Source organism: Colobus angolensis, unplaced genomic scaffold (genome assembly GCF_000951035.1).
Source record: "Colobus angolensis palliatus isolate OR3802 unplaced genomic scaffold, Cang.pa_1.0 Scaffold203, whole genome shotgun sequence".
Lineage (NCBI taxonomy): Eukaryota > Metazoa > Chordata > Mammalia > Primates > Cercopithecidae > Colobus > Colobus angolensis.
Window position 1 is genome coordinate 3,027,792 of NW_012115189.1, and position 26,802 is coordinate 3,054,593.

The window sequence follows — 26,802 nt, forward strand, 5'->3', positions numbered from 1 at the left end:
GGTTTGGGGAGCTTCCAGACAACAGAACACGTGGAGGTTACTGGAGGGTGGCACACACCCAGGGAGGACATGAAAGCTCTGCACTCTTTCCCCCACAAGTCATCCTATGCATCTCTTCATCTGTATTCTTTGTACTATCCTTTATAATCAACCAGTAAACATAAGTTTCTCTGAGTACTGTGAGTTGCTTTAGCAAATTAATTGAATCCAAAGAGGGGGTTGTGAGAACCCCAAATTGAAGGTGGCTGATCAGAAGTTCTGGAGGCCCAGACTTGCAACTGTGTCTGAAGAGGGGGAAGTCTTGAGGACTTTACCTTAGGTCAGCTTCCCGGAAATTCAGCTGACTCATATTAGGTTCCTTAGTTTCACATTAACAAATTTAAAAGAACACCCACATACAGTAACACTGCCTAACCATTTTTTTTTTACTTTTTACTGCTGTCAACAATCAGTGAAATGACAACATAGCTCTAACATAACCTCTTTACCAAAAACTATCAAAATTTTCATTCAGCAATATAAAAGATTCTAACCCTACCGGTATTTTTGTTTTGACTTAATTGATTATATAAGCACAGCAGGCCTCTTCAAAGGATGAGCTCTTCTTTCACACTTGTACCCCATCAATTTAAAGTCATGAAACAGATGTGACTGATTATGGCTTTATGGTCTTAAATTCACTTTAAGCCCACAACTCCCTTCTATTATGTGATCACTTACATGAACACAGCAGTAATTAAGCAAACAACATGTATTATTTCATTTTAAATTGCAAAGCCTATTCACTTCCCCACCAATTTAATTGTCAAGTTTATCTAACTAGTCTTTGATCTTAGAATGTTAAGTGTATATTAAATGGCAGGCCAGCAGCATGCCACTGAAGATTTGGACAATTTGCCAACATTTAAATGTCTTCTACATAAGCATAGCCATCTTTATTTTATATGTGGTTTCTACCACACATTTTTTACTATGTCCTGTTTATCTAAATGACTTAATCTTAATGAAAAGTACTGGGTAAATTACGTCTATAGAAAAGTCATCAGAAGACTGCAACTTTCATTTTAATTTTAGTTAATTCATCACAAGTAAATTTTGAAGACGTACAGATACCTACCATAAAGAATCACAAAATCTCAAGCCTTATCAAACTACTGTGTGCTTATTTCTATTAACAGATTATTAATCGTCTTCAAAATCTGTTTCAAGAAAGTCCTTTCAACCATCAAGATTTAAAGTCTTTTGCAAATCTGTCAATTTAAAAAGCAACACTATGGCAGTTTGGCAGGGCGTGGGGCCCAGTGTCAGTTTCTAGATTCCTCTCTCTTATTCCACAAAATAAATGGCATATTAAATATAAATAACCAAGTGTAAGTAAGGAGCAAATTTTTTCCAAACTACTCAACAATTTTAAAAAATTAATTTGCAAACTGACTGCTATAATTATGGGCTCTGACGAAAAATTCAAGCTCCAGAGCCTGTAATTCAAGACTCAATAGTGCTTGCTATCTAGATCCCTAAAAATCAAGCAGACAGACTGGAACCAAAAATCTCATCCAATATTATGAACGATTCTAGCTCCAACTCCTAACTATATGCTTTAACTTCGCAATTGCAACTTCCTTATTCTCTTCTCATTTTGCCATCCTCCACTGCTCAGAAATTTGTGTATGTCTGTTTCTAAGCCCATGTAGCTATACTACTACGCCATCCTGTCTCAAAATACGTATCTTCAAAATCCTATTCAAAACTCCCATGAAATCTCCCGTACTCCAATTAACAGGTCCTAGTCAAAGCACTCTATCACTCCAACTTGTCCAGGAATTAGATAGCTATTACATACAATAAATGATCATATCATGGTGAAAGAGAAGCATACAGGGAGCAAGTAGGAGTGTTAAAATCCAGCTTAAGGAGTTTCAACTTCATTTTGTAATTGGGTTGAAGTATAGCTGAAATACAACAAACACCAATAAATAAAATGAACTGTTCATTTGCCGCTTAAAAGTATTTGTACTACATACCATTAATTACATGTTAACATATAGCAAAGAGGGGTGACGATATCTGTAGGCAAAAGACAAGGTACCAGCACAGAAAATTATATGGGAGTCTACTATAGTGGTTAATAATCATTCATCCCATACCAGCTCTTACTAATTGTGTAACTTTGCACAAGTTACTTGACTAAGTGTCCATTTCCTCACCAGAAGTACTCACCTCCTAAAATAGTTTTAAGAATTAAATGAGTTAGTGCATTCATGTCCACAGCAGCCTTATTCACAATAGCTAAACCACTGAAGCAATCCAAGTATCCATGGAGGGATGAATAAATAAGCAAAATGCAGCATATACATAAAATGGAAAACTATTCAGCCTTTAAAAGGAAGGAAATTCTGACATATGCTACAGCATATGAACCTTGAGGCCATTATGCTAAGTGAAATTAGCCAGTCACAACTAAACATGATATCATTCCCTCTGAAGTACCTAGAGTAATCAAAATCAGAGACAGAATGGAGTACAGTGGTTGCTAGGGGGAATGGGGAGAATAGGAAGTTACTGCTTAATGAGCATAGAATTTCAGTTATACAAGATCAAAGAGTTCTGAGGATAGATGTTAGTGACAGTTGCACCAATATAAAGGTACTTAATACCATGAACTGCATAGTTTTAAATGGTTAAAATGTAAATTTTATGTTATGTGTAATTTACCACAATTTTAAAAATTAAAGAATTAAATGAGTTAATATATAAAGGATACCAGAATAGTGATTAATACATAGTAATATAGTATCAGCCATTGTTAGTATGTCCAAGGCACAGAGTACTTAATTAAGTACTTAATTAAAGCTAGATATCATTAGTACTACTACTACAACTACAACTGCTACTAGTACTACTTTACACAATCCAAAGAAGAGTTAGAGTTGGGGTTAATGATAAAACAAAACCCTGAATAAAACAGAAGGGATTAGCTTAAGAACCCTATAAACAGGAAAGAGGAAGCCATCCCTTTTGAACACAGAAGAGAAAGAGATAATTGAACACAGACATTTTGAAACATAGAGAAATAAATCACAGGTAACCCTTGGTAAAGGTTACCCACAGACCACAAACCCAAACATATAAACATATTTACACAGTTAAAGGCAGTCAACAACTACAGTAAAATAGTTCCTTAATTCATTTTTCTATGAATAGGTATAACCAAAGTAAATTTTGTAAAATCAGACGCTGCACTGAGTGAGTGATAATTCAAAACAGAGAATTCATATTTTAAAAACGTGAATCAGGTGAGCCTCAATCTATCTAAGAGCTTGTTTTCTAAACGTTAGAATGATAAAAACAAACCCAGAGCCTGAAATATCCCAATATATGGAAAGAATTTCTTAAGATTTACTAACAATAATGGTACATACACAATAAACTGGAAAGCTACAATACACAATGGAAAATGATCATTGACCATGTTCTGGTCCAGTCTATCTCATTAAAATAAAGATTAGTAAAATGATAACTTAAATAAAATTATAATTAAATCTACCTGGGTTCATGTTTCCTTTATCTACCAAAAAGAAATACAATAACTGTCATAACAATAAAAATTGACTGATAAAGTCTCCACCCTCTAAAATTTATAAAATCAACTAACAGTTTGGGGAAGTGCAACAAGTAAATTATCAAAGCATATCTTTCACTTTTTGAAAAGAACTGTCAAGTTAGGACTGAATTCATTTGCTAAGGGCAACATGCATCTCACTAACTGCCACTTCTGTGGGCTAGAACATGCTTCCTATTCCATTTCGCCGATCTTCAAAGAATTAGAGAATTATGGAATTATCAAGAGCTGAAAGGGTTCTTACGTAGTCCCACTTCCCCCAAGCAGCATGCACTTACACACGTTTATACCCCACCTCCAGTGCTGCAACAATTCTAAAAGTTCTTGAGGCACAAGAAAAACCAGACTAGATTCACAGACAAGAGCAAAAAGTATTCATACAGGCAACTACCAAAGATACAAAAAACTAGTTACATTACTTCCTCCAGTTTGTAAAATGTCTGAAAACAAAGTATACATTAACAGTCACTTTAAATAAAAACATGATTTACCCTACCATAGCAAGAAGCTTCTACCTCAAAAACTAGATTTGAATATATTTTACTATCTCCTAAGGTCACTTAAACCTGTTTCCTGATCATCTAAAGTGCAAAAAGTAAGGACTCTAATAATTGGATATAGACATATTCAAATAAATCAATGTATCCATTTATTTATTTTTCTTCAAATCCTCAAAAGCAGTAAGGATGGAAGAGAAACTCTTCAGACACATCTTAAAGATTCAAATTGAATAAAGTTGGCTTAACAAATGAGCTGCCATCTAATTACGGGAAGAGGAAGATTTCTCTTGGTTTTTAAGTATTTCCTTATGCTGAAAAATATGACTTCTGTCGCATTAAAAATTAAAAGTCCACCCCTACTAACTAGGTATGGGACCTTGTAAAAACCACTTGGTCTCCCTAGCTTTGATATCTTCATCTATAACTTGAGAAAATGCAGTCAATTCTTGCTACTTACAATGTGGTCCCTGGACGAATGGCATTAGCATCTCCTGGAAACTTGTCAAAAATGCAGAATCTTGAGTCCCAGCCTAGACTTTCTGAATCAGAATTTGCATTTTAACAAGATTTCCAGGTGATTCATATGCACATAGAATTGTGAGAAGCACTAGATTAAATAACCTCAGGCCACCCTTAATACTCAAATTGTAAAAGAAAATAGAAAAGTCAGGGTTGGGCATGGTGGCTCACGCCTGTAATCCCAGCACTTTGGGAGGCCAAGGCAGGCAGATCACCTGAGGTCAGGAGTTTGAGACCAGCCTGGCCAACATGGTGAATCCCCATCGCTACTAAAAATACAAAAATTAGCTGGGCATGGTGGCACACACCTGTAGTCTCAGCTACTTGGGAGGCTGAGGCAGAAGACTCACTTGAACCTGGGAGGCAGAGGTTGCAATGAGTCGAGATCATGCCACTGTACTCCAACCTGGGCAACAGAGCAAGACTCCATCTCAAAAAAGAAAAAGAGAGAGAGAGAGAGAGTGAAAATGGGAAGCCTGAGAGATGTCCAAAAAAAGCAAAATAATTTTAAAAATTATTTTAATCTGAAAAAAAAAAGTTTTCACTGAAGAATCTGTCCAAAAGTTATATTCAATAGATTTTCTCTTCTTAGCTATAGAAATGTTCTTTTTTGATCCTAATTAGGATTAAAAAGAGCAAAGAGTACTAGAAGAAAAACTAAGCATGATCACAAATTAGTTCTAATCAGTCTTTTAATTTTCACATTTTATATTATGCAACCTTTGAAATTCATTATTGGCTAGACTCATTGAATGAATGCTAAATGTAAGCTACTTTGGTAAAATTTTCACTAAGTCCCAAAAAAGGTTCACCTAACAGTCTTTTAATTATAGCTGAAAATAGGAAATAAAATGTTGGGAAGGATGACTGGGAGAGAATTACTATAGGGTTTTCCCTGTGCCTCCGGCTGGGAAAGCCCCTTAGGGATGTCTCCTAGGCTTAGCTTTCTGTGCCATCACAGCATTTTTCTTCCTTCAGTCATGTAAGTAGGTGAAGTGCTTCCTCTTCCACTGCCACAGCAACTATTCCTCAGAATGTTCATTTCCTTGCCTTTGTATCACTATGGAGAATAGTCTCTTACCACACTCTTTACTTGATTTCCAAAAAAAAACACAGCTCTTTTAAGGCCTCAAAGGTTATGGGGGGCGAACCAACTGACTCAGCAAATCAGGTGGTCCTAAACTTCAAGAAGATTGACATAAATGATCTCCAATTTTAATAGCCTCCTAAGAACAATTCAAGGAGTAGGAGTTGACATTATAGTCAAAGTTTAAATCAGAAGCTTATGGCTTAGCAATGATAACTCTGACATGCTTCAAAATATAAACAAAGGGTTTATGCAGCCACTAGTGTAACAATTTTCTCATAAGCACCTTAACTCTAAGAGCTCACAGAGATTGTGGATTTATATCAATTATTAATCAGGTTGGTCCAGCTCAGGTTGTTTCTACCTCAAGACTTTCTTCATGTTGCTCCCCTCACCCATGTTATTCATCCTTCACTCATCCTCCTCCTAAGAACTCCTACATTCTTAGAGTCTATGTCATGTCATTTATATACAATTATACTTATACTGTTCATTAGACTTTGACCTATTTTAGGGCATGAACCACATCTTCAATTTTCTTTTCTTAAATATACACAAACTCTTTTTCCTTTTAAAACTTTACTGCCATTGAAATTGACCACATATCAAAATATTACATTTGGCAGCTCTGAGTGTGTAGTCAAAACAGCAGCCATTTAAAACTTGTCAGAAATTAGGAATTTCCTTTAAAGCAAGCACCATCTTTTTTATACTCTCATGTTATTTCTATTAGAACAACGAATATTTTCAGAAAAAAATTTTACTGAAAGGGATTTTAATAATCTTCAAGAAACTTGAAATAAATTTACTTTTAACACAGGCATTATACTTTACCATAAAAATTTTACTATAAAGATCACCCATTATTTTAAATTTAGAAACGTGCTAATAACACAACTAAAGTATTTTTAAGAGAAATAAAAACACATGTAGAAGATGCACAACATGATGATGCTTGATTTTATTTAATATTGCTTCATGCACAAAGTAAAAATCTAAGTAAGCAAAACCATATCTAAATGCACCAAATGTTTTAAGTGAGTTGTAATTTCTCCATTTACTGGTATCAAAAATAAAATTAGATCAAGTTAGGAAAAATTTTAAAGCTCACTATCATGCAAAAAGTACAGATTGAGATCTGAAACTTTTAAGTCATAAGAAGCTTCCTTACAGGAGTTATAGCAGTTTATAAAGGAGAAAGTATTTTGACCTTTTTCGTGACTGGTCCTTAGACATTAACATTATTTTAATGCAAGTGGAGATGTTTAAACTGATTTGTCTATAGCCGATTGGTTTAATTTCACTGAATCATGCTGGCAAAGACGCAAACCTCATGCTTTGTGGTTCTTTTATAAGTAGAGATAGTGTTTCAGGGGACTCAGAATGACTTGAGTTTAGGTTACAGGGTTATAGGCAGTTGGCCTTGGGATACATCTAAACTGTGACCTCCATTTTTATTTTCCTTTTAACACTAGTAAGTAATTGTTAATGAATCGAACTATTAGAAATCAACTGGTTGCTACTAGTCTTTGTTTATGTTCACGTAGAAGTACCAGGAGAAATCCTAGAAGCACCAATTTCAACAGTTAAATACTACTGAGACTATAAAAATAAATATATTATGGACTCATAACATTAAGGCACCTATCAAGGCCACATCACAGAGCAGCCTTAATGTGCAGCAGCTTAAAGGTTGTAATTTATGCAGCAATTTGATTTGTTCTAGTTATATATTATATCCTGTAACTCTAGCCAGTAGTTTACATTCTGTCATCCTAACATAAGATGTAAAAGACCTAAATGCCATTCTAGATAATTCATAGGGAGACAAAATTTAGTTCTCTGTCCATGCAAAAGTATTTTAAAAATTAAATTTTCTAAATCCCAAAATGTTACTAAAATAAAATGTGTTCAAGGAAGCTCACCTGCCAGCAAAAATAGCAGCAACATTAAATCTGGGCTAAACGTCAGAGAGATACTATACTAAGATGGGCCACCTATATAATCTTCAAATCAGACTTCGCAATTTAAAAGCACTGTCAGAATTACTCATTTTCTGATTTCTTTACCTAGTTTACATGTTACTGCCTTTTGAGAACCAAATTACCATCAAACATGCAAAAACCAAATATAGTTCCTCCAGAAAATAAAAATCCTATATATGATTTTAAAACATACAGTTAAAGAATTTTTTCCTCAAAATATATCATTAGGGCACATATATAAAAATTAGCGTTCCTCATACACCACATACAAATCAAATAACTTTTCTATCCTATGAACAAAAATTTCAGTCTATAAATAAAAGAGCTACATTCCAACATCATGTTTTTCTATTAGACTCCTTTGCTCCCAACACAATTAAGAGCAAAAAAAACTCCAAATGGGATAAAAGAGAATCTTCATATCATTCTTTCCTTCTGAGATTTCAACATAAGAATGTCTCAGTTTCCTGATGCAGAAAAAATACTTCTAAGGACTTCAATGTGGCTACATTATTTTTACCAAAAAAGGTCCAAAATGGCACTATGAGGTCGTTTGCAAATATAATTCAGATGCAATGCACAAAAGAACATACCAACATTGTCAAAATGGCTATGCTTTCAGTAATGTTGTATACATGATCCCACTAATCCTTACTAAATTCTTAATAATCCCCAGCTAATATTCTGGATTGTATTACAAAATAGATGTCCAATGCACTGGATACCATTAGAATTCCATTGCTTCACAAAAGCAGCCTGAATTAAACCTGGTCCTCTGCTGCCATCTAGCGAAGTCGTAAGATCCCAAAATGAAATCAAAAGTGACAATTGTGGCCGGGCGCAGTGGCTCAAACCTGTAATCCCAGCACTTTGGGAGGCCAAGACAGGTGGATCATGAGGTCAGGAGATCGAGACCATCCTGGCTAACAAGGTGAAACCCCGTCTCTACTAAAAAATACAAAAAAAATTAGCTGGGTGAGGTGGCGGGCGCCTGTAGTCCCAGCTACTCAGGAGGCTGAGGCAGGAGAAAGGCGTAAACTCAGGAGGCGGAGCTTGCAGTGAGCTGCCATCCGGCCATTGCACTCCAGCCTGGGTGACAGAGCGAGACTCCTTCTCAAAAAAAAAGTGACAATTGTTCAGTGATCAATCTATTCAAAAAATCATTAAAATACATTAATTTTTTCAGAACATGCTGTTTAAAACATTTTACTACAAAAACTGCTACAATAATAAATACACTGGAGTATTTTACTCTAAAGAAAATGTATGCGTATTTCCACAAATGCATTCTAGAGTATATAGACCATAGCAATAAACTATCATAATAAGCTATCAAGTGAATAATTACTCATTTAAAAAAGTTATTTAGAATAATATTATCATAGTATCCTTATAAAAGCAAAAATTTCAAAACAAGCTAAATTCACAACCACAGAGAAATTGCCAAAGTATGATGCACTTATACAATGGAATGTTCCATACAATAGAATGATCTTTCCAAGACACTATTAAAATAATAGCAGAGTTTTTTTTTTTTTTAAGTATAAAGCTATATGACGGCTTTAAAAATATGTCCTGAAAGTCCACAAAATTATTTGACACTCTTAACCTCAAGAGACGGAGTTTAATTCCCCTCCCTTTAAGTTTGGGCTAGACTTATATGTTACAACAAATACAATATGGCAGAAGTAGATTGTATGTCACTTCTTGGGCTAGATTAGCAGACTACTACTTTTATCTTGGTGTTCTCTCGGATCATTTGCTATAAGTAAAGTTGGTTGCCATATGGTGAGGACACTCGGCAGCTGTGAGAACCCACTCAGAACCCCAGAGCTGGTATGAAGATTATTTTAACCAGAAGACATTTGAGAGTCAACAAATGCAGAAAGGTGGCTTCTCAGAGCTTTCCTTATCTGACTAAAAGCAGAAACTTCCGGGAATGAAGCTGCCATAAATCCTTTCTTCTAGGCGGCTTCACTCCCAGAAAGAAGACTGAGAGTAAAACTATCATAAATCCCCTCTCCAGGAATTTATAGCCATGAAGAAGATGGAAAAGACTATTCTCCCTATAAAAACAAACATTTCTTAACTCGTATTTGTTCCTGTAAAAATCCACTTATCCTTCCTAAAGAATTTCATTTTTTTCTTACACTAAAGCCTATTTTCTACCATCCCTTTCCCCCATTAAATTAGACATACAAACTTGAGGCATTAAGTTAGGAATACAAACTTTAGGCCTAGTCCCATTAAGTTAAGAATACTAACTTCAACCATCTTGTAAGCCACTTCTTTTGTGTACTTCCATACACACATAAACTAACTTTGTTTTTTCTCTTGCTAATCTATGTTTTGTCTGTTTAATTTGTAGGCCCCTAACTATTGAACCTAAGTGGGTACAAGAAAGTTTTTCCTCCCCACTGGCAAGAAATGGAGATCTCATGCCAATAGCCAGCTGAGGAACTGAGGCCTGCCATCAACCACATGAGTGAGCTTGGAAGTGGACCCTTGAAATGACAATACCCCTGGCCAACAGCTTGACTGCAATCTGCTAGACGACACTGAACCAGAATCACCCAGCTTAATAGGTACAAAAAAAAAAAAAAGAATAAATGAATAAGACCTACTATTTGATAGCACAATAGGGTGACTATCATCAACAATAACTTAATTGTACATTTATAAATAACTTAGAGTGTAATTGGATAGCTTGTAAAAAGGGATAAATGCTTGAGGCAATGGATTTAAGAAAAACAAAAAAGACTCACCCAACTACATTGCTCCCAAGAAACTATGAGATAGTAAATATTTGAATTTTAAACTGTTATATTTTGGGGTAATTTTAGGGTAATTTATTAGAAATGGTTATAACAATGAAGATAACGAAGGGAAGGAGAAAAGAGCATCAGCAGATGCACTATTTCAGTAAGTTTCTGGTTGACAAGAAATAGATGGAGAAGTACTGAAAAGTGCTGAAAAGCATGCACAGAGGTAGCAGGATTCACAGATGGAGGTGCCTATTTTACAAAATCCCAAAGAAGATCCAGACCCAAAAACATCAAGTGCACAGGATGACTATAGTGACATACGGACTGAAAAGGAGGGATTGGTTATTTTTAGCTATATACAACAATTAAATTCTCACAACTCATACACACAATACACAGGTTATTCCTCAAGCAAAAAAAAGAAAAAAGAAAAAAGAAAAATCAGAGCGCTTTTCTCTAAAGAAACTGAAACAGGGTGGGAGGGTGAACAGGAAAAAAAAAAACAAAGAAAGAAAGAAAGAAAACTAAACTGAACCAAATGGGTAGTGAGGGGAGAGCAACCAAGCACAACTGCTTATCATAAAGCAAAGGTCAGAAGTTGACAAACCCAGCCCACATTCACAGAGCTTCCAAGCAGCTTCTCTGCCTCATTTCAAATGCACTGCCAACCAAGGATCACCACACATCTGAAGAAACTAGAAACATAAGGAAGATGATTCAAGGAAGAGAAAAATAACTTTAAATACGCTTTTAATTAGTATTCTCATAGAGATTCAAGAAGTTATCCATAAATCAAGAACAAGTTGTCATGAAAAGGTACAGGCAGAGAACAAGAATGTATGTACTACTGACAATTAAAAGCATAATTACCAGAATAAGTAATTCAACAAAAAGAAAGGAAGAAAATAAGAGAACTTCCTAGAAAGTTGAAAAACAGACAAGGCAAAAATTATGAGACAAAAGATTACACATGGAAAAGAATCTAGGAAGTCTAATAACCAATAGTTCTAAGAAGAAAGGGAAAATTTAAAAAAAAAAAAAAAAAACAGAGGAAATAAAGTATCAGAGATGAGATCAAATTTCCCTTAATGGAAGAACCCAGGTTTTCAGATCCAAAGAGATCATCATCACAACTGACCATCACAATCAACTGAGGGAACCAGGTAAGGGGCAAGGAATAACAACAAATAATTACACACATCCACTGGGAAATTTTAGGACAAAAATAAAAAATAATTCTAAAAGTTTCCAGTAGTGAGAGTAGACCACTTATCAAAAACTAGAATCTGGAAAAAAAAAAAAAACACAGACTTTTTATCAGTAACAGAGGTTACTAGAAGATAAAGAAACAAGATTTTTAATATTCTGAGGGAAAATCATTTCCATCTAAAATTTTATATACAGCCAAACTATTCAATATAGGGCCAGAGCAATAGTGTTTTCATAAACCAGGCATGTATATGGGTGACTTCCTGCATATTCTTAGGAACTGACTTAGAGAGACATCCTTACAAAGTGAAAAAATAAACCAAAAGAAATAAAGGAGAAGGAAAGAAAGAAAAGTTAGATGGAATCTAGAATGCTAGATCCAACCAGGAAAACAGTTGGAAGCACAGTCTTATAGAGGCAGGAAATCACAGAAGGCTCTAAGAAAGAAAAGTCTTTGGGATAACAAAAAGATAACTGAAATAAATAAAATTACTAAAACCCTGAAAACACTTGATAATAAGGTATTTGTAAAGACATATAAAAGTATTTAAATTCAACACTAGGAACACTTTACCTGCAGTGGTAGAGGGGTCATGACATTGAACCTTGGGCAAGTTAGCTGTCCTTTGGTGGTCATTCCCATTCCTGTACTTGTGTGCTCTCTGGTGTAACCTGGTTTGAGAAGCAAGCAAACTACACTTCCCAGACTCCCTTGCCAGCTCACTGGCAGGAGACAGGAAAAAAGGAGAGAGAAACTTATTTCTTGGTTCTTGTACTAAGAGGAAGAAAAGGTGGGCACAGAGACTTTGATAAGCTACATCTGCAGGAACTCACATAAAGGTGATTAAAAGACCATGATATAAACACATTATTTACAGATTTGGGGGTACTTACAAGAGTTGAAAATAAAAATAATCAAAAGTGGTTGCCTTGAGGGAGCAAGACTGAGAGGAGGAAGGGATGAGAATGGGTTCTAGCTTTCCTCCACTGTAAGCTTTCCAGTATTATTTGATTTGTTCAACATATTTTTAATTGTTTTATAATAAAAGGTGATAAAAACAAGACTGAGCTAAAAGACAAGGTGATTAGAAGACAGAAAGTGAATACAAAACCTAAAGAACCAGAAAAGACTGTGAGAGACCACGTCAGTACAAGCTGGTAATTACATTAAAATTGACACAATGTATCTGTTTTTCTCATAAGCTAAAATTTTGCATGACTGATTTTCTGTGAGTACAGTCAGTTCTTTTTTCTGCTCTTACATATATATATATATTTATTATTATTATTATTATTATACTTTAAGTTCTAGGGTACATGTGCACAACGTGCAGGTTTGTTACATATGTATACATGTGTATTATCTTAACCAGGTAATAATTTTATGTTTAATCTGCTAATAGAAAAATACTTAATGAAGTAGAAAAACATTTAGGATATATTAAGCAAAAATAATATGCTACTAAACTATAAGTAAAATATACTAAACAGTTTGTATAGAAAACATATTTCACCTAATGAAAGTTCCCTGCTATAAGCAGGGTCACTATAATTTGCAACATCTAGAATGGTACTTGGCACATAATAGACACTTAAAAAATTGTGGAATGAATATGTTTTTCATTTAGTCAACGAAACAAAAAATATATATAGACAGAGGGAAAAGTCTAAAAGTATACACACCAAAATGTAAGCAGCAACCATCTCTAACTGGTGAAATTACAGATGTTTTTCATGTTTGTCCTGTTCCTTATCTTCATTTTCTAACTTTTCTACAATGAATACAAATTACTTTTATGATGGGGAAACATATTTTTAAGACATTATCATTTTTTCATTATAAGACCAGAATCACAAGGCAAAAAAGAAATTTTTACTAAAATGCTCAAGTCCAAGTTAGAAAAAGTTTCAACTACTACTATCAATAATAAAATAGGTTTAGTAAGATATAGACATACTCATTGATCTTGATCTAATTAACAGAATTTGAAAAGCTTACAAAATAACACAACACTGCAAACTTATTATTCGTAGCATAATCAGGTAATTAGTTCCAATACTAGTAAATAAATCTCATGAATCCACCAGTTCTGTATATAAGAAGCCTCTCTTGGTTATCTTAATTAGTTACTTTCCGATTAGGTAGCTCTCATAATGAGAATGTACAGTGTCTACACTGGACTTCAGAGCGTAAAATCAAATGATATACTCATTTGCTTTAATTACCATCTATGTAACAAGTTATGCTTTTCAGAACTCTGTAGCCATACAAGTTAAATATGCAAAATATACCATTCTTTTAAGTGATCTTCCATCAGGGTATGCCACATCTATTGCTCTAAAGATTTACCTTGATATGGAATAAAATTTAAAAGCCACTTAACATGTTCTGGGCAGCACTACATATCACAGAGGCACGTAAAAAACATTTTAATTTTTATAAAGTAATCCATCTTCATGAAAAGAAAAGATCCAAAGAATTTTCTCACAAGTTTTGTTTTGTTTTACATTTGTCCCTGACTGGCTGATTACTTTCAAATTTCTTTTGTATAAAGCATGCATTCTAGAAAAATCAACTATAATTATTTCAAACAATTTTTCACTGATTCACAAAGAGGATCAAGTTTGTTCCCTTTTTATCCAAGCCAGTATTTGCCACTTTCATAATCACACATAATGAATAAGAGTATGTGAGCAAATAATGAGTTAAGAAAGTATCACAGAATCGTAAAAAAAATATGAAAATCCAGTTAACATCTCATCTAACAGTTAAGCTCTACTGCTGAGATGGGTTGGAGCAAATGTTCTTCCATCTGGTCAGCAGCACTACTCAATAATAAATATCAATATTCAATACTAAATATGCCTTACTTATTTCCTATATAAAATTTAAAAATCCATCTATGAACACCCAATATTACACTCTAAAAATCAAAACGAGCAGTCATATTTCATATAGAGTATCAAGTAATCCTCTTTATTAGCTCTTTGGTGTCACTTACTTAGTTGTCTGGTACCACACATAGTTTTGTTATATCTCTTACTACATCTTAAATTGTGTTTCATTTTCCTGCTGAGAGTACGAATTATAGTTTTATTTTCCTCTAGTATCTTGTATTGTCTTTGAGACCTTCTAAAGCTTACAGTAGCTTAATAGTTATCTATTAAAGCAGTAAATATTCTTTCTGCAAATATATTTATTATCCCATTAAGTGAAAGGAACAATGCAATTTGAATTACCATCACAAAGTAATTTGAAAACAATTGATAGAGTTTTTTCTATTATTTATTTATAAGAGAACAGCATATATCATTCCCATAATGTGGAGGATCAGAAAGTAAGGAAAGAAAATAGCAGATAAGGAGATGAAGGCATAATGTCTCGAGAAACCAAACACCCAACACTTAATATTGATTATCCCAAGGGGTGGGATAAAAGCTCTCACAGGAAGAACTTTTTAATGTCTTTTTAATGTTTTATAAGGAAGACATTATCAGAATAAATATATTTTAAGATAGAAAAATTCATCTATTAGAATAAAGCAGTAAAAATAACTATCAAAATACTGAAAAAATAATGGGGACATGACCTGGCAAAAAAGATTCTGGGCTCTGGGGCCAGATCACTTGCATTCAAATCCCAGTCCTGCTACTTACAATAACTGTGTGTGTGGCCTTGAAAAAGCTACTTATTCACAATGCTATCTTATAGCATTGTAAGGATTAAATGGGATAAATGTTCTGTGAAAAGTACTCAGAACAATGCCTAATACACATTAAGTATTCAACAAGTATTACCTGTTATAACTGCTGCTATAGCCAAAATACAGAATGAACTTGTGTAACCACACTAGTATTCAAAAGAAGGCTAATCAAAGCAATTTTAAAATTCATTTTCCTTTAATTTTTACATCAATAAAATCTTTTAAGAAAAAAATTCATTTTCCAGTTGTCAACTTGGCTACATTACTTATATTAAGTGAAACTACCCCAAATTGCCAAAGGTGTACACTCGAGCACTGCTGTTGGGGGCGTATCACTACAACCTCTAGCAAGGTATATCAAGGGCTTCAAAGGTTTCCATACTATATCTAAGTAATACTATTTTTGTCAAAATTTATGCAAAGATGGGTATAAGAAGATCAGTACAGTTATTTACAGCAATGAAAAAACTGGAGTCTAAATGCCCCTATAATTGAGGGTAAACTATTTTTTTCTTGGCGGCAATTAAGTCACTTTAAAAATACATGTTATAACAATGAAATATACTTGTGTTAAAATAAAAAGCAGCATACAAAAATAATCATGGCTGGGCATGGTGTCTCAGGCCTGTAATCCCAACACTTTGGGAGGCCAAGGCAGACAGATCACTTTAGCCCAGGAGTTCAAGACCAGCCTGGGCAACACAGGGAAACCCTATCTCAACAAGAAAAAAATACAAAAATTAGTTGGGTGTGGCAGCACAAGCCTATAGTCCCAGCTACTCTGGAGGCTGAGGTGGGAGGTCGAGGCTGCAGTGAGTCTTAAGTGTGCCACTCCACTCCAGCCTAGGCAACAGAGTGAGATCCTGTCTCAAAAAACAATAATCATAATCATCATATAGTTTAGTTTTAATTACCTGCTAAGCCTACCACAGCTAGCATAATCTCTGGCATATGGTAAATGTTCAATAAATATTTGTCAACTACATGAATGAACAAAGACAAATTCAATCTCTTTATCGTATATTCCTTGTTTCTCATTTATTTGGGTCCAGTAGCCCAGCTCTATATAGTGGAAAAAAATGTTTGAAAATACTAATGAAAAATTTGTTTTAATCTTTCAAAGCTTCATATGTTTGCTGCCCCCAGAACCTGGGCAACTGAAAATTCTGACTTAGGGTTGCACCTGTGTTTGCAACCAAAGTTTTATCTGTATCTGCTTAGCTCTAAGAATTCTCTAGCCAGATTTTGGTAATAGGTAATAAATTTGGTTAATTTTTATTTTTAAATACCATTTCAAAGATAGTATCCCTATTAACCAGTAGAAACTCTCATACTTAGGATTTGATTAAGCTACTATTTAAGGGACATTTTTATCCTTTAGTAAATCCTAAAGATGTGACTAGTAGCCAACAGGTATTTCGAAGATTTGGTTTTAAAATGTTAGATTGTTTTGCCTTTACTTAATTTTCTTCTTGTACAATAACTATACCACACCCTAAAAGAATTCTGAGTGAACTCTGGGAAACCAATGTTGGTTCCCATGTAATAATGGTTTTCAAAACAGTCTTCAGTTATAACAACAATAACTAATATGAATTGAATAATGTACTAAAAAGCATTTTATGTAGGTCTCCACCAACTAATGGAGAAATTCTCAGGTATATTCTTAACTCAATAGCTGGCTAAATATTACTTTGAATTAGGTCACTGATTTTTAAATTTTGTTCCATGAGGCACTACATACAGCAGCTCCCAAATCAGATTAAAAATCACAAATAATTGGGGTGCTTTTCAAAAATGCATTTTCTCAGAACCAATCCAGGCTTAATGAATTTGAATCTCTGAATTTTTTTTTTAATAAAAGGTTCCTATGACGGTAGCGCAACTGGAACTGCTGCCCTAAAAAGGTTCACGGTAACCTCAGACGCCACGCCAGAATGCAACCCCATATGCTTTCCTCAATTTGCAGCAACCAAAGCATTACTGCTTTTATCTATTCCATATAGGGGGACTCAAAGAAAGATTTAGGCTTGGGGAGGGAATCAAAGAGTCCTTCTTTTTGAACCAATTTACCACAAGATATCATTAAACGTAGCTTCAGATCAATAAACAGTGTTTCTGAGTTGACCTTTAAATATTCTCTGGTAGTCTCACTTCCCCGTGATAAAAAAGAAACACAGGAGCTCTATTGTGTTCCACCCAGTCGCAAGGAAACTGGCCTGGATCCCTAACTATAGTTCTGATGAAACTACTATTAAAAACAGGGCTGGAGTCTTTAAATGATGAGATCTGGGCTACATTCTCTCTAAGAGTTTTGGTTATCACCAGAGGTATGATACTGAACATTGATTGAGTCCTAAAATTAGTATAGTTAGTATAATTCCCATTATTATGAGGAAAAACTACCTTAAACCTAATTTTATTTACTTATTTATTTATGTATTTATTTATTTATTTTTTGAGACAGGGTCTTGCTCTGTAGCCCAGGCTGAAGTGTAGTGGTACAATCTCAGCTCATTGCAACCTCCGCCTCCTGGGGTCCAAACGTTTCTCGTGTCTCAGCCTCCCAAGTAGCTAGGATTACAGGTGCAAGCCAACATACCCGGCTACTTTTTCTATTTTTAGTAGACACAGAGTTTTGCCATGTTGGCCAGGCTGGTCTTGAACTCCTGACCTGAAGTGATCCACCCACCTCGGCCTCCCAAAGTGCTGGGATTATAGGCATGAGCCACCATGCCCAGCTTAAACCTAACTGTAAAAGCCCAAGTACTAGAATACAGAATGATGCTGATTTTGCCACTACCTACTTATATGATTTTAAACAAATATTTTACTTTTCCAGAGTCTGGTCCCTCAGACACCTCCACAAAAACTCTAAGTCTCCCCAGAACAATTAAAAAAGTAAAAGTCCTTCCCAGACATAACTTTATTTACTGCTGAATTCCTAAATACTAGATATGATATAATGGCTATAACTGATATTTATTTGTAAATAATAAGATAGGAGATAAATTCTTATTTAATTCCAATATTCATTTCATCTCCAGTTCTTATGTTACATATCAGGAGCTATTTGCTTTGCTTTCAAAAGAAAACTAGAGCCAAAAAGAAATTTATAAAGAGCTAAGTGAACAAATCTAAATGAAAGCAGTAGACACAATACCTAATTGATCATAATTTGACTCATTCTGTTCCTAAATGGTAAGATACACTTTTTTGTTTGTAGTTCACTGCAAATTATTCCAGAGACATCTGAAACCTCTTTAATATTCTTCTCAGTATGTAAAACTTTTCTAGTCTAGCATCGCATTACCTTATCCACACTATACCTGTCTGAACATTCGGCTCCAGTCATTAGAATAAACATATGCTACAAACATTATTAATGAGATACATATCAAGGGACCCAAGCAAGCTACTAACCACCTGGGGTAATTGCATGGTTCTGTATAAAAACCTTCACAGGCCAGGTGCGGTGGCTCATACCTATAATCCTAGCACTTTGGGAGGCTGAGGTGGGCAGATCATGAGGTCAGGAGTTCAAGACCAGCCTGGCAAATAGTGAAACCCCCGTCTCTACTAAAAATACAAAAAATGGACAGGTGTGGAGGGACACGTCTGTAGTCCCAGCTACTCAGGAGGCTGAGGCAGGAGAATCACTTGAACCCGGAAGGCAGAGGTTGCAGTGAGCCAAGACCATGCCATTGCACTCCAGCCTGGGTGTCAGAGTGAGACTCTAAATAAATAAATAAATATTGTTACAGCAGCAAATACAGAAGCTGCCTGAACATATTACAGTTTATCCACACAACAGCTATTTCTACATGCTATTCACAAGTCACAAAGTGTATTTGTCAGGGCACATATAGTATGACCATACATTGAGCACCCTGCTCTAACATAGGCATAAGAATGATTTCCATGAGAAAAAAAACTTGTCTTTCAAATGTATACATTTAGTAAATTACATAAAAAATCTTGTCAAAGTACCAATGGCTTAGCATGAACTTACAATTAATGGGAAGAAATCTTACTTCAAAATGTAAAAAAAGCAAATTTTAAAAAATCTTTATATTAAATATGCTTCCCTACCTTAAGCTCACTTTTTATACTTTCTTACAAAGAAAGAACACTTAAGATGTAAAGACCGTCTTTTAAGGAGAATGTATTCAATGATGGGTTGTCAAACTATGGTCCAAAAGCCAAATGTGACCTGCTAATTTGTAAATGAAATTTTATTGAAATACACCCACCAAATTTTATTGAAATACATCATTTGGTTTATGTAAGATCAGTGGGATATGGCTGCTTTTGTGCTATAATGGCAGAGTATTTGAGACAGAGACCACAAAACCCACAAATAAAATATTTACTATTAGGTCCTTTACAGAGAATGTTTAGAACGAAAAATTAAAGCTGAATTACAGGAAAAAGTTAAAGCGGAGGATTCTGTCTTAAGCAGTCCTAATCTATGCAGCACCTAACACAGAGCCCTAGAGGTAAATAAATTTTCAGTATAATTTCTGAATGAATGAAGGGAGGGAGGGAAGGAGGAAGGGAGGGAGGGAGGAAATCCCCAGACAAGGATCCAGGAAAATAAACCTGTCTACAATTTCCTTCAAGAAATATTCTGCAAATGTATCTCACCTACTTAACAAATGTGTTATAAAAAGCTGAATATAAATTACATTTCCATAAATGCCTAAGTGACTTTTTTTATTCCCTGCAATAACTTTCCTTATAAAGCAAGTCCCAAATTTACCTTTTATATTCAGTTTTTCTTGAAGCAGGATTGCTTGTATATGTGTGTGTATTATATAAATATGTAAGTCAAAGGATACAGATATAAATACAGATATAGATACATATGTAAAAATTGCAACCACAGCACCAACCCTTTTGTTGGTCTATTACATTATTCCCACAGCCTTACATTTTTCCTACGTCAAGCATAATCTGAGTTATTATCTTTTACTTTACTATTTGCTTTACAACAGTAGTTGTTAAAAACATTTGGTTTTTACCTACTGATTCAATAACAGTTGAAATTAAATTTATAGTACTCAAACTCTCAGCAGAAAGATTAAAATGCATGAAAATTAATTCTAAAATTTTTATATAGTTCTAAGTCTTCACAACTTTCAATGGATGTTAAATTAATTTATTTTGAAGACTTTATTTAACTGCATTACAAAGTCTACTAATAAACTAAGTACACAGATAAATCCTTATTATAAAATTCTATCTTTTCCCAAAATATCTGTGAAAAAGCAGTATTTCACAATTACAAGACAGTTCAATTCCAACTGTAACTGTAGTAACATTGTATCACTTCTCCTGGTGTTGCATTTACACTCAAGTAGAACTGACTCCCCCCTGCTGGGGAGAGCCATGAAAATAATGAAATAAGAGTGCTCAAGACAAAAGAAATATTAATAAAAAAGTTTAATGTATTTTAGGAACTGTCAGAAGTTCAACGAGCTCGTTTAAAATAAACTTTGATTCTTCGGCAGCTTTCAACAAAATTGAAGGACAATCTAATCAAGGAGGCATAAAGACATATGAAGCAACTATCAAATGTAATTGGAATCTTTCATTGAGAATCATTTTGTTTAACTCTGAAAGTGGGGGGAGGGGGCAGAGGGAGTGTTATATTTCAATACACCTTCACCAACATCATGATTAAATAAAATGATTTTATTTTATCAAATGCTTGAAGTCTATTTTCATCAAAATCCCAAAACTGCAGTTTTGGCTGATTTAATCTACACAAAAATGCTTGCTATGTAATACTCATTTGACCAACTCTCACTATCAAAACCTCAGCCAAATCGAAAGTCCCACTATCTGACAGGAAGAGTCCAACTTCATTTTTATTCCAAATAAACAAGTTAATAAACATTTATTGCCAATTATCTCACATTTGAATTTCAATGTGAGACAGCCAGGCAGGCAGACACTGACAGATAAAATGCCCTGATATAACTGTCTCTTGGATGAAATAAGGTACTTTCACTAACTCTTAATAACATTTTCTTTGCTCTCTTGGAATCTCCCTCAGAAGAGACATTTGTTAACAAAAGCCAAAGGAAAAAAGAGAGGAAATGTTTAAAGGAAAAGTGTCATCACTTTCAACTTACTCCCACTGCCCTACTCTATACTATACAAAAACTGAGAACATCCCAACCCAATCCAAAATATCTTGTTGCTAAATTCAACAGACACTTTTCACTCCTTAGCTTACTAATTCTCTATAAGATTTAACTTTTCTTTGGAGACATTTTTACTTTCCCTCAGCTTGAATGACAGATATTTCTCCTGATTTTCACCCACCTCCCTTACTCTCAGTCACCATTGCTTCCTCTACTCAGCAGCCTGTCCATATCCCTGTCTTACTATCACATGCTATTGTCTCCTAAATCTGTACTTTCAATCCACATTCTTCTCCTAAACCCAAGATCCAACTACCTAAATATCCAAAGAATGCTAAGGAAACATGTGCCAGAGGTATATCTAACCTAATTTATTCTGCTATCTTGTTTTCTCAGAAAATAAATTTTATTTACACTTATTTAATCAATTGGGAATTTATCTGGCTATGAGATATGTGCTGAAGGTCTAAATTGAATTTGTGTTAAGCTGTTAATCAATTATCCCCAAATAATTTATTATTAGTTAAATAATTACCTGCAAATTCTATGAGATAGGGACAGTGTCCACACTGCTCACTGCTGTTTCCCCAGAACCTAGCACAGTACCTGACACACAGAGGAATCCAAGAAACAGAAACTATAATTTAGTGAATTACTAAAGTCTTAGGGGTGGGGAATGTAACAAGAAATAATTTTCAAAGCTCAGGAAAAAGTTAAATAAAATTTAAAAATTCAAAAATTCAACAAGTTAAAATATAAACAAGTGCTACGGTTTGAAAATTCACGGTGAAACTAAATCTCCAGTGCAACAGTACTGAGAGATGGAACCTTTAGGAGGTGATTAGGCCATGAGGGCTCTGCCCTCGTGCATGGGATTAGGGATCTTACAAAAGGGCTGGTGGTAACTAGCTAGGCCCTTTTGCTCTTCCACTATTTGAGCACATAGCATTCACCCCTTCAGCCATGGGAGGACGCGGCAACAAGGCATCATTTTGGAAGCAAAGAGCAACCTTCACCAGACACTGAACCTGCTAGCACCTTGACTCTGAACTTCCCAGCCTCCAGAACTGTGAAAAATAAATTTCTGTTCTTTATAAATTATCCAATCTGAGGTATTCTGCTATAGCAGCACAAATGAACTAAGATAAGATACTAAGTATGATTAAATGCCTGGAAACTTTTTCTAAAGAAGCTCTCTGATCTTCCCAAAACGTTCTTAAGATTTCAGCTCTAGAAGACTGTGTTTTCCTCCATAGAAAAGCAATATAAGAATAGATAATACCACTCAGGTACAGGCTGAGTTGTAGAGAGAAGAACAGGAAGGAGTCCAGACTCTATGGAAAAAAAAAAAAAAATTGAAGTGCATTTGGGAAGTAGGTGCACAGCACACACTATATAAAACATTTGTAAATCCATGTCCTTCTTTGCAAAGTTAAGTTAGAAGCCTGTGGATTGGAATTAGAGATACTAGGCCTTCCTTTTGACCTCAACTCCTCAACTCCTCAACTCCTACCAAAACCATACATTTCTCATCTCAAAAGCCTTCTGTTACTGTAAAAGATACTGCAAAGAAATAACAAAACACTGCTGAATAGTAAATTTAAAATAAGCCTTCTATATATTAATACCCAGTACACAGGCAAGGTGGTCACTATCAGGATGACATACTTTCAAGTGGATCATCATGACTCAGTTCCAACCTCAGAAGACAGTCTTCACTCAAAATGAATTTACGATATTAATTCTTCACAGCAAAGTAATAATAATAACAATGACAATAAAAGGAGTTTTTAAATATGTAGAAATGCTAGATTGCCTATAATTTTAAAAGTCTTCCAGATTAAAAAAATCAAACCATACAAATATCAAAAGAAATATGAGAAAATTAATTCTTCTTTAATCTCAGTATAAGGAAAGGTTTCTAACTAGAAATCAAAATCAAGAGGCAATACAAATTAATAAACTTGACTTCATAAAAATAATAAACTTTTGTATGGCAAAAAAACAACATGAACAAAGTCAAAAGACAACAGAAAAGAAACAAGGACAGATAATTCACAAAAAAGATAAGTATAGCCCTTAAACATATGAGAGGATGTTCCACTTCATTCATAATTAAAATGAGAATGAAATACCATTTCTCACTAACCAGATTGGTGAAAATTTAAAAATTTGCCAACACATTCTGTTAGCAAGGCTGCGGTGGTACAGGCATTCTCACAAACTGCCTGTGGGAAGACAATCTGGCACTACCCCTTGAAGCAGAAACTCGTGGTATCTAATTAAACTTAATATACACCTAACCTTCTCAGCAATCCTTCTTTCTAGAAATTGACCTTGAGGTTTGGCTTTCAACAATAGGGGGGGAAAGTCAGCTCAAAGTTATTGACCACAGCATCATTTGTAATTACAAAATACTGGAAACGATCTAAATATCTCCATATAGGAGAGTAGTTGAATAACTATGCATTCACACAATGAGTACAATGCAGCTGTAAAAAAAGAATGAGGATATCTGTGAAGTGAAATGCAGTGGTTTCTAGAACATACTGTTAAATGGAAAAAGCAAGGTGAAAAGACTAATTCTAAAGTGTATGGTATCTTTCCTGTAAGAAAGGGGAAAAAGAAAAGTGCATCTACTCATCTGTACAAAAAGAAATGCAAGAAGGGTAAATCAGAAAATGATGAGGCTGGTTACTTAAGGGGGTGGGTAGGAATGGAATGAAAAGATAAGAGAAAGGGAAAGGGTTAAAAGGGAGAGGAGAAAGTAACATTTCTCGGAGTATACACAGAACTACACTGAGTGTAGACTTTTAGAATCACAGTAGTGTTTCACACACTCAGAAAAATGAAAAATTAACATCAACAAAGGATGAGGGCAAACTCAGAATATAAGCAGAAACAAATGAAACTAATTGTATTACAAATGAAAACTGTCTACACTAAAGGGGTTGGTTGGCAGGAAGATAGAAAATAATTAAGTAACTTTGGAACACAGTATACTTTATATACCCTAAGGCTCTAAAGTCAGACCAACTGTTCACAAACATTACACTCTATTCAAATGGATTTCTCACAGTGGTTTGGGATAGCAATTCAAAAATTACTTTATGTGTATTATAGTAAATATTATAGATAATGAAAACCTAGTGTCTCCCTATCAGAGAGAGGAGTTACAAATAGAAAATGAGAAAAAATTCAATAAATCCTATCGTAGTACATTAGAACTGGAAGTATCAGTATGAACTCATGATTTTGAAAAAAAAAACAAAAATGTATGCATGCACATACAGACGGAGACAGATACTGAAAAAGATATAGGTGTGTATTTATGTATACACACACACACACACACACACACACACACACACACATTTCCTAACTCTATCTTCTGAGAGGGCCTAGAAGCAATGGTATCCCGGTACTAATAAGCCCAACTTGTGTGCAGAAATTGGTTTCTAAATACCACTCCTTAGAGAAACAGTTGATTCCAGGGCTGGGGTAAAAAAAGTACAAGATAAGTCTGCAACATCTAGGGATGCCACAAACAAGAAAGTACTCAAAAAATGAGGGGGAGATGTCAAAAGACAGGACCCACTTGATGGGTCTCTCAATGGTCAAATGAGACATTTGGAGCAATAAAATAATTACTAAGATAGATTATAACCCACAGAATATAATATGTGTCTATGAGTCCACACTGATAGGAATAAAAAAAGAAAGAAAATAAAGAAATGAGAAAGAAGGGAAAGTTCTTCCCAACAGCTGAATTCCACTATTCTACTTAGCAAACATAACAGTGGTAACTGTTTCAGGTAAGAATCATTAAAGAGGCCGGGCGCGGTGGCTCAAGCCTGTAATCCCAGCACTTTGGGAGGCCGAGACGGGCGGATCACGAGGTCAGGAGATCGAGACCATCCTGGCTAACACGGTGAAACCCCGTCTCTACTAAAAAAATACAAAAAACTAGCCGGGCGAGGTGGCAGGCGCCTGTAGTCCCAGCTACTCGGGAGGCTGAGGCAGGAGAATGGCGTAAAAACCTGGGAGGCGGAACTTGCAGTGAGCTGAGATTCGGCCACTGCACTCCAGCCTGGGCGACAGAGCAAGACTCCGTCTCAAAAAAACAAAAAAAAAAAAGAATCATTAAAGAATGTTAAAAATAATGGGGAAAAGTACAGGAAACAGGATATTTACATGATCTCAGAGTATCTCCCTCACAGATTCTTAAGTACAAAGGAAAAATAATAACTTTATCATGGCAGACATGTCTTTATCAATAAATAAATAAGTAAAGTAATAAATACAAAACAAAAATGAAATAATAAGCAAAAATAACTTTATCAATCTGGCACACACCAACTAAATCAAGAGATCAAAGTTAACATCATCACTAATAGGACAATTCAACATTATGTGCCTCCTGAAATGACACGCAAATATTACTACTGTGATGTTCTTGCAAGCACGCCCAACTTGAATCATGAGGAAACATCAAACAAACTCAATCTGAGAGACAAGCTACAAGATAACTGGCCAATGCTATTCAAAAGTGTCAAAGTCATGAAAGAAAGCCTAAAGAATTATTGCAGAAAAAAGAAGAGACATGGCAACCTAATGAAACACGTGATCCTAGATTGGGTCCTGGACCAGAAACAGGACATAATATTGACACTTTTAGTGAAATCTGAATAACATCAATAATCAACACATCAGTGTTAATGTCTTGATTTTGGCCATTGTGCTGTAATAGTATAAGATGTCAACATTTGGGGAATCTGGTTAAGGGCACATGGAAATTCTTTGTACTATTTTGGAAGACTTTCTAAGTCTGACATAATTCCAAATTAGAAGATTTTTTTAAATGTTTAAATATTAGAGATCAAAAACTGCAACCAAAAGTACTCAGAACTATAAAAACTAAAGACACCTCATTTTTAAAAGTATGAGTTTATTGAAATACATGAAACACAATTAATTCTTCCATCAAACAAACTTTCATTTCATTTGTTTCTGAGACTACAGTAGCTTAGTCTCCATCAATTCACCTATTACAACTAATATAAATTTCTCACTGTTTAATTTTCAATAATTTTTGTATTTCTGTTTTATTACCCAGCTTTACACTTCAGAAATATTCCCTATTCTACAATGTTTTAGAATCCATTAGAGTTTCCTGTCAAAAGCACTCTAGGCAGGGTTCAATGGCTCACACCGATAATCCCAGTACTTCAGGAGGCCAACAGGGGAGAATCACTTGAG

At 34.8% G+C, this 26,802-nt stretch overlaps 1 protein-coding gene across 4 annotated transcripts in view; it reads right to left on the reverse strand.

Annotated features, from left to right (window-relative positions):
• Positions 1 to 26,802, reverse strand: part of RNGTT (RNA guanylyltransferase and 5'-phosphatase) — a 331,246-nt gene that overhangs the window by 230,066 nt on the left and 74,378 nt on the right. The window lies entirely within an intron of this gene.